The following is a 7730-nucleotide window of genomic DNA, read 5'->3' on the forward strand; positions in this document are numbered from 1 at the left end:
AGAAGATCCTGCCAGTGCACGCGCGCCACGGGACGCCGCCGCAGGCCCGGGCCCACCACTCCTAGGCCTCGGCCAGAGCGCGGATCCTCTGCGGCCCACACGGACCGCTTGCCTTCCCGCGGCGGTTTTATTACACCATCAGGGCACAATAATCGCGGGACTTGGGGGAGTGGGCGCTGTTGATCCCCACGTTCCCCCACGCCACGCCTCCTCGGCTCCGCCGCACGGGTCTATAAGTAGGGGGAGGAGGGGGAGCGGCAGAGGCTCGCACGCTCTCCCTCGCTCCGCCCCTTCTCGCCTTCCTTCTTCTTCTTTCCTCCGCCGTAGCTACCCTTTGCCGCGCCATTCCGCCGTCGGACCTCTCAGATCCTTTGGTCCTGCCGTAGCGGGGTCATGCACGCCTCCACCGTCGCATCGTCTCGCTCCTCGTCGCGTCGCTCCCATGGCGCTGTCGAGCTCGTGGGATGGCTCGAACGTCCATGAGGACCACGTCGAGTTCCTCCGCCGGACGCGGCGCCTGCCGGGCGAGAACGTCGTGCGGGTTCGTCAAGCGCCGGTGAGGGAGATTTTGCCGGCACCAGAGGAGGGCGAGCGGGTGATCTTCCGCTCACACTGCCTGCGCGGCTTCGGCCTCCCGGCGAGCGGATTCCTTCAAGCCTTCCTTGAATTCTACCACCTCCAGCCGCATCACCTCACGCCCAACACGGTGATGCTGCTGTCGGCTTTCATCGCCCTGTGCGAGGGCTTTCTTGGGGTTCTCCCCACGCTCGAGCTCTGGGGGGAATTCTTCCAGAGCAAGCTCGGCACCGTCGTCGCGGGCGTGCCCGCCCCCTGCGGAGCCTTCATTGCCATGAGGCGGACGGGCGAGAACAATCCATTCCCGCCCATCCCGCTGATCCAGTTGGTGAAGCTCTGGCAGAAGTCCTACTTTTACGTGAAGAACATCGCCCAGCAAAGCAACTACGTCAACCTGCCGGCTTACATAGCCAGCCCGCCGGCTGGGAGGCAACCTTCGTGGAGCTACCGGGCCAGGTCGTTGTCCCAGGCCGGGAACGCAGCCGTCTCCCGGCTTCGGGTGATGATCCAGTTGGAGGGCCTGACCAGAGCCGGCTTGGTGGCTGCCTTCATGGAGCGCCGGGTACTTCCGCTCCAAGGCCAGCCTCACATGATTTGCCAGATGAGCGGCCGCTTCGACCCATGCCGGCTGAGCACCAGGGAGATGCCTCATGCAGAGGTGTCTTACATGGTGAACTACATCTCCAACTGCAAGCTCGCTGAGGATTGGTGATACGGCAAGGAGCCGTATTCCCGCGCCAACCCTCCGCCTGTCGTAAGTTTTTTCTTCTTTTCTTCCTTTTTGTAGCCGGCCTCATGATAGCCGGCCTCTGATCAGTTGGTTTGCCTTTAGCAGAACCCTCTTCTTCCACCGACGGCCGGGGCCGCAGGGGTAGAGCGCCGACTCCTCCCCGACCGCACGGTGGACGCCCCGATGATCCAGACCTGGGAGCGGCCGCCATGGAAGACGCCATCGTGGGGGAAGGTGAGAGGCTGGAGGCGCGGGGCTCGGGGCCGGCTTCAAAGACTGGCCGGACGACGACAAGGTCGAAGCCGCCCCGCACCGCCAGCCGGCGCTTGATCATCAAGGCACGGGCCCGTCTGCCGCGCCGGCTGCCCGTGGCGGCGCGCAGAAGCGCGGGCCGCGTCGACCTTCATCGGCAGCCGGCCGAAGAAATCCAAGGCTTCTACGCAGCGACCAAGCGGGATGAGGCGGCCGTGAAGGCGGCCCTCTTTCGCAAGGCGGTGAAACAGCCGTAGGCGATCTCGGCGTAAGTCGTCGAATGTCTTGCATATATTTTTTTGTTGTCTTTTTCGACCGAAGCTCTTCTAAACCTTTATTTATTCGCCGGACAGGGCACCGCTTTCCCTTGAGCAGGGTCCTGGCGGCTCCGTAGTCGGGCCGACTGGAGGGTCTTCAAGCTCCCGTCGCATGGATCCCCGTGCCGACCTTAGGGAGGCCACGGAATGGAACGCACGGGAGGCACGGGAGGCGGCGGAGCGAAGGACCGCCCAGGCGACGAAGGAGCAGGCCGACGCGGCGGCCAAGGCCCGGGCGGAGACGGAGGCGGAGGCCTCGCACAACCAGCCTCCGCTGCTCGTCGTTCTCCTCCGCGCCGTGGCCCCCGACATTCCCGTGCCCCATCGGAGGAGGTCGACCAAAGCCCGCCAGTGATGGAGAGGAGGGAGGACCACATGATCTTCATGGAGGGGGCGCCGTAGACGGCGCCTACTAGAGCGGGCCAAAGCGGCCAATCAGCTGCGACGCCAGAGCAGCCGTCCGGGGGCGAGCCGGAGGCAGGGCCCGGCCTCGAGGTGCAGCTGGCATTGCGCCGGCGCACAGGGGGTGGTGCCTCCGCGCCGGAACCGCACCGAGCTGCGGGCACTAGCCATACGGCGGAGGCCCTGGAGGCGGCCAGCGCCAGCACGTCCGAGTGGACTCCCAGCAGGGGGATGGGCGAGCTGAACGCGGCGGCCCAGGAGGTCCGGAACCGGCTTCAAGCTCAGGCCGCCTCGCTGTAGCGATACACCCAAGAGTTCCTCGCGACGCGGGCCGTCATCCGGGTGAGTCTTCTGGCCTTGGTTATTTTGCTCTTTTGATTTCTTCCGTGGGGGCGCGTCAGCGCACCCACTGGGTGTAGTCCCCGAGTTCCGAGTCGGCTGCTGCGCAGGCGGCTTGGAACTTACTAGGTCCTAACAACTTAACTTATCCTCGCCTCCTATATAATCTTCCAGGAGTATCATAACCTCCACGCAGCCGCCTTCAACTCCTAGGCTCAGGAGCTGGGCCGGAGAACCGAGGACCTGACCAGCAGCCGAAGTGCGTGCTTTGTCTCGTTCATCTCCTGTGGGGGCGCGTCAGTGCACCCACTGGGTGTAGTCCCCGAGATTCGGGCTAACTGCTGAGCAGCCGGGTCGGATCTTCCTTGACGACTTCTTCCTTATTAATTTTTCCTTTGTCTTCATGCTTGCAGGAGCCAATGCCGACTTGAGGGGGCAGCTCAGCGAGGCCCAGGCCGCCCTTCGCGCCAAGGAAGCCGAGTACAACGCCTTGGTCCTGGAGCGTGACCGCCTGGCCAAGAAGTTGGCCGACCAGGAGGAGAGCCACAAGGCGTCCCTGAAGAAGGCGCAGGACAGCGAGGACGCCCTGAAGGCCGAGTTCGAGACCGAAGCGGTGGGCTAGGCTGAAGCGAAGCAGGCACTGAGCGAGGGCTTCAGGCGTATCGAGGATCTGATCAATGGTAAGCCGCCTTCTTCACTCCTTGCCTGCCCCTTGATCCCTGATTTGTGTTCTGACTTGTGCTGCTTCTTGTTCTCTGTGCAGACTACTTTCCCGGCTACTCCGTCTTTGCCACCCAAACCATCAAGGCCCATCGCGAGGCGCGCCGGCAGGCGGGGGCTGAAATCGCGCCGGACGCGAGCCGAACGGTTGAGGAGCAACTCTTGGCGGTCCAAGCCCGGCTGCAGCCGGCTCACCGTATGCTCCGCCACCTCCAGCACGCCGGGGAGCAGGTGTTGGCCGCCCTCTGGCCAAGCGATTCGATTCCCTGCACCCCAAGTCGGACTGACGACTGGCTGGAGGTTGCGGTTGGCCGCTTCGAGGCCTGGAAGGCATCGGCAGCCCGGCTTGGAGCTGGGCGGGCGTTGAAGTTCGTCCGAGCCTTGTATCCGGGGCTGAACCTGGACCAGCTGCGCACCTGGTGGCTGGAGGCCGACGAAGAGATGGAGGAGGTGCGGCTGGCTATCGCTCAGCGCGCTTCGATGATCGCCGAGTGTACTGACATCAGCGTCTTCGCTCCTGAAATTAATGACGATGGCGTTGCCCAGCCGGAGGAGTGGTTCGGGCTGGACCCGGAAGCGGGTGAAGACTCGCAAGAGGAGAGCGCCTCCAGCGATGAAGGCGAAGACGACGAAGGAGAGGAAGGCGAAGACGTTGAGCCGACCGGTGAAGCGGCCAGCCAGCCTCAGCCTGATCGTGCCACCAACAACGAGGCGCGTGCTAGCGCGCCCTCTGTGGGAGGCGGTGATCATGCCGAGGTTCGCCAGCCGGCCACTCCTCCAGCCAGCACTGCCGTCTCCACCGATCTGCCCGACTCGCCTGCCGCTCCCTTGGCTTAATCTGCCATCCTTGTTTTTTCTTGCTTGTTGCCTTTTGAACAATTTTATTAAACTTGCGAAGTTCCACCCACTGGGGGTGTATTCGAACTATGTTGAATGCTGGCCTTTTGAAGGTCTTTTATGTAAATATTATTGTGTGCGTGTTTGGTTTCCATTCGTGTATGCTTTTTATCCTTAGGTTGTTTCCTTTGCCGCCTTCCCCTTTTGGAAGGCAAGTACTCGAGCTTTCTTAGATTGAAGCAAGGTGAATGGAAGCCGGCCGGCCGGCTACTCTGGTAGTCGGTCGGTGGTGGGAGAAAAACCGGCTTTTGTTATATTAGTCCGTTAGTCCCTAGCCATTTTTTGTGTGGGCGTCCTTTCCTGCCTTTAACTCTTGCCAGCCGGACAGCCGGTTCTTCGATCTGCGACTTTTGGCAAGAGAAGGCTTGGGAGCCGGCACAGTACTTGTCTGACTGCGGGTAGGACTTCTAATATAACTCCAGGCGGCCAGTCCCCGGGCCGACTAGTCAAACCCGGTGCCGGACGGAAAAAGTGAATGTAATGACAAGGTCATAAGCATGATACTCTTCATCCATAGATAAAAGATGGCAGTCCCTGAGCTCTCCCCGGGGGGGCTATTGTCTCGTACTTACTACAAAAGTTAGCGTGATACATACTGCATTTCAACTGTAAAATCTTCGGAGGAGGTTGGCATTCCATGGTCGTTCCGACTCCTTGACGGAGTCGTCTCTCTTTCGTGCCTTCGGCTTCTGCGCGTCGATCAGGTAGTAGGAGTCATTGCCTAAAGCTCTGCTGATGACGAAGGGGCCCTCCCAAGGGGCCGAGAGCTTGTGCTGGCGGGTTGTTCGCTGGATTAGCCGGAGCACAAGATCGCCCTCTTGGAAGGATCTTCGCTTGACCTTCCGGCTGTGGTAGCGGCGCAGGCCCTGCTGATAGATGGCGGACCGGCTGAGGGCTAACAGTCGGCCTTCTTCCAGCAGGTCGACGCCGTCTTCCCATGCTTCCTTGGCCTCCGCTTCCGTGTACATGGTTACCCAAGGCGAGGCGAACTCGATGTCAGTTGGGATGACCACCTCGGCACCATACACGAGGAAGAAAGGAGTGAAGCCGGTTGACTTGTTTGGGGTAGTGCGCAGACTCCAGAGGACGGCCGGCAGCTCATCGAGCCAACAGCTGGCTGAACGCTCCAGTGGTACGACCAGTCGGGGCTTGATGCCGGAAAGGATGAGTCCGTTGGCTCGCTCGACCTGGCCGTTTTACTGCTGGTGGGCAACGGACGCTAAGTCCAACCAGATGCCTTGCGTCACGCAAAAACGTGCCAAGGCTCCCTTGGCGAAATTCGTGCCATTGTCGGTGATGATGCTGTGTGGCACGCCATACCGAGTTGTTATATCTGTGATAAATGTCACGGCAGTCGGCCCATTCAGCTTCTTGATCGGCTTTGCCTTAATCCATTTGGTGAATTTGTCCACGGCGACAAGCAGATGTGTCATGCCGCCGCGCGCCGTCTTGAATGGGCCCACCATGTCCAGTCCCCAAACGTCGAAGGGCCAAGTGAGGGGAATGGTCTTGAGTGCTGAAGCCAGCATGTGTTGCTTGGAGCTGAAGAGTTGGCATCCTTTGCAATGTTTAACTAACCCCTTGGCGTCATCCAAAGCAGTCGGCCAAAAGAAACCATGGCGGAAGGCTTTGGCGACGAGTGATCTTGAGGCCGCATGGTGGCCGCATTCTCCTTGGTGGATGTCTCTGAGGATTGCAATGCCCTTCTCTTGCTCGACGCATCGCTGGAGGACTCCAGTGACACTGCGCTTGACGAGCTCTCTGTTAATGATTGTGTATGCTCCGGCTCGGCGTTGGACTTGTCTTGCCTCTGTTTCGTCAGCCGGGAGATCTTGGTTTATTAGGAAGCTGAGGATGGACTGAGCCCATGATGGAGCTTCGACTTCTTCTATTGCCAATGCGGCTACTGCGACCAGGGCGGGCGGGCTGGGTGGTGAAATGTTGGAGTCGGTCGCTGCCTGTTGTGTTGGTGCAGTCTCCGGGCCGACTACCGCAGTCCCCGAGCCGGGTGTGGCAGTCCCCGGGTCGGGCGTAACTACAGAAGTCCCCGAGCCGCCTGCTGATGTCCCCTGGCCGACTACCGAAGTCCTTGGGTCACCTTCTTGGTTCTTCGAGCCGGGCCCAGCTGTATCGGGGTCAGGCGGTATGAAGATGGAATCGGACTCTGGAGACGGCTTGATAGACGGCTTGAGGAGGCGTTGTAGAGAGACACCGGTTGGTATTGCTTGCCGAGTGGAGCCTATTCGAGCCAGGGCATCAGCTGGCTCGTTGTCGGCTCGTGGTACGTGGAGGAACTCGCATCCTTCAAAATACGCACTGATCTGCTGAACGAGGAAGCGGTAGCTTGCCATATTTGCATCCTTGGCATCCCAGTCGCCGGATGATTGCTGGACCACCAAGTCCGAGTCGCCATAACATAGGATCCGGCGAATGCCGAGCTCTTTGGCAAGCTGGAGCCCATGTATGAGCGCCTCGTACTCGGCCACGTTGTTGGAGGCGGCAAAGTGAATTTGCAGCGTGTATCTGAGCTTGTCGCCTTTGGGAGAGGTGAGGATGACGCCGGCTCCCAAGCCAGTGCGCATCTTGGACCCATCGAAGTGCATGCGCCAATGAGTGGAGTCGGGAGCTGGCGGCAGGTACTGGGTCTCGGCCCAGTCGATGAGGAAGTCGGCCAATGCTTGGGACTTGATGGCGGTGCGAGGCTGGTAGAAGATCGTGTAAGGGGCCAGCTCGATGGCCCATTTCGCCACCCGGCCGGATGCATCCCGGCTGCCTATGATCTCGGCCAGCGGGGCGGTGCATACGACCGTGATGGGATGCTCTTGGAAGTAGGGATTTAGCTTCTTGGCGGCGAAGTACACGCCATAGCACATCTTCTAGTAGTGCGGGTAGTTCTGCTTCGAGGTAGACAGCACCTCGCTCAAATAGTGCACCGGCCTATGGACCGGCTGGGCTCGGTCCTCTTCTGGGCGTTGGACTACGATGACGGTGCTGACCACCCGGCTGGTTGCGGCAATGTAGAGGAGCATGGGCTCTTTCTCAGTCGGCGCCGCCAGGACAGGCGGCGTGGCCAGCATCTTCTTCAGCTCGTGAAAAGCTTGGTCGGCTTGGTCATTCCACTCGAAGTGAGTGGTCTTCTTCATGAGGCGGCAGAGGGGGAGATCTTTCTCTCCGAGCCGACTGATGAAGCGGTTCAGGGAGGCCAAGCATCCGATGAACTTTTGGACGTCTTGAAGTTTGGTGGGAATCGCCATTCTCTCAATGGCCTTGATCTTTACTGGGTTGCATTCGATGCCGCGTTCGGAGACCAGGAAGCCTAGGAGCTGGCCGGCTGGCACTCCGAACATGCATTTCTCGGGGTTGAGCTTGATTTGGAACCGGCGTAGGTTCTCAAATGTTTCCTTGAGGTCTTCCAGCAAGGTGCCGCACTTCTCCGTCTTCACCACAATGTCGTCTACGTAGACGTGGGCGTTTCTGCCGAGCTGCTTGAGGAGGCA

The sequence above is a fragment of the Triticum aestivum genome, chromosome 6A, assembly GCF_018294505.1.
Source record: "Triticum aestivum cultivar Chinese Spring chromosome 6A, IWGSC CS RefSeq v2.1, whole genome shotgun sequence".
NCBI classification, from domain to species: Eukaryota; Viridiplantae; Streptophyta; class Magnoliopsida; order Poales; family Poaceae; genus Triticum; species Triticum aestivum.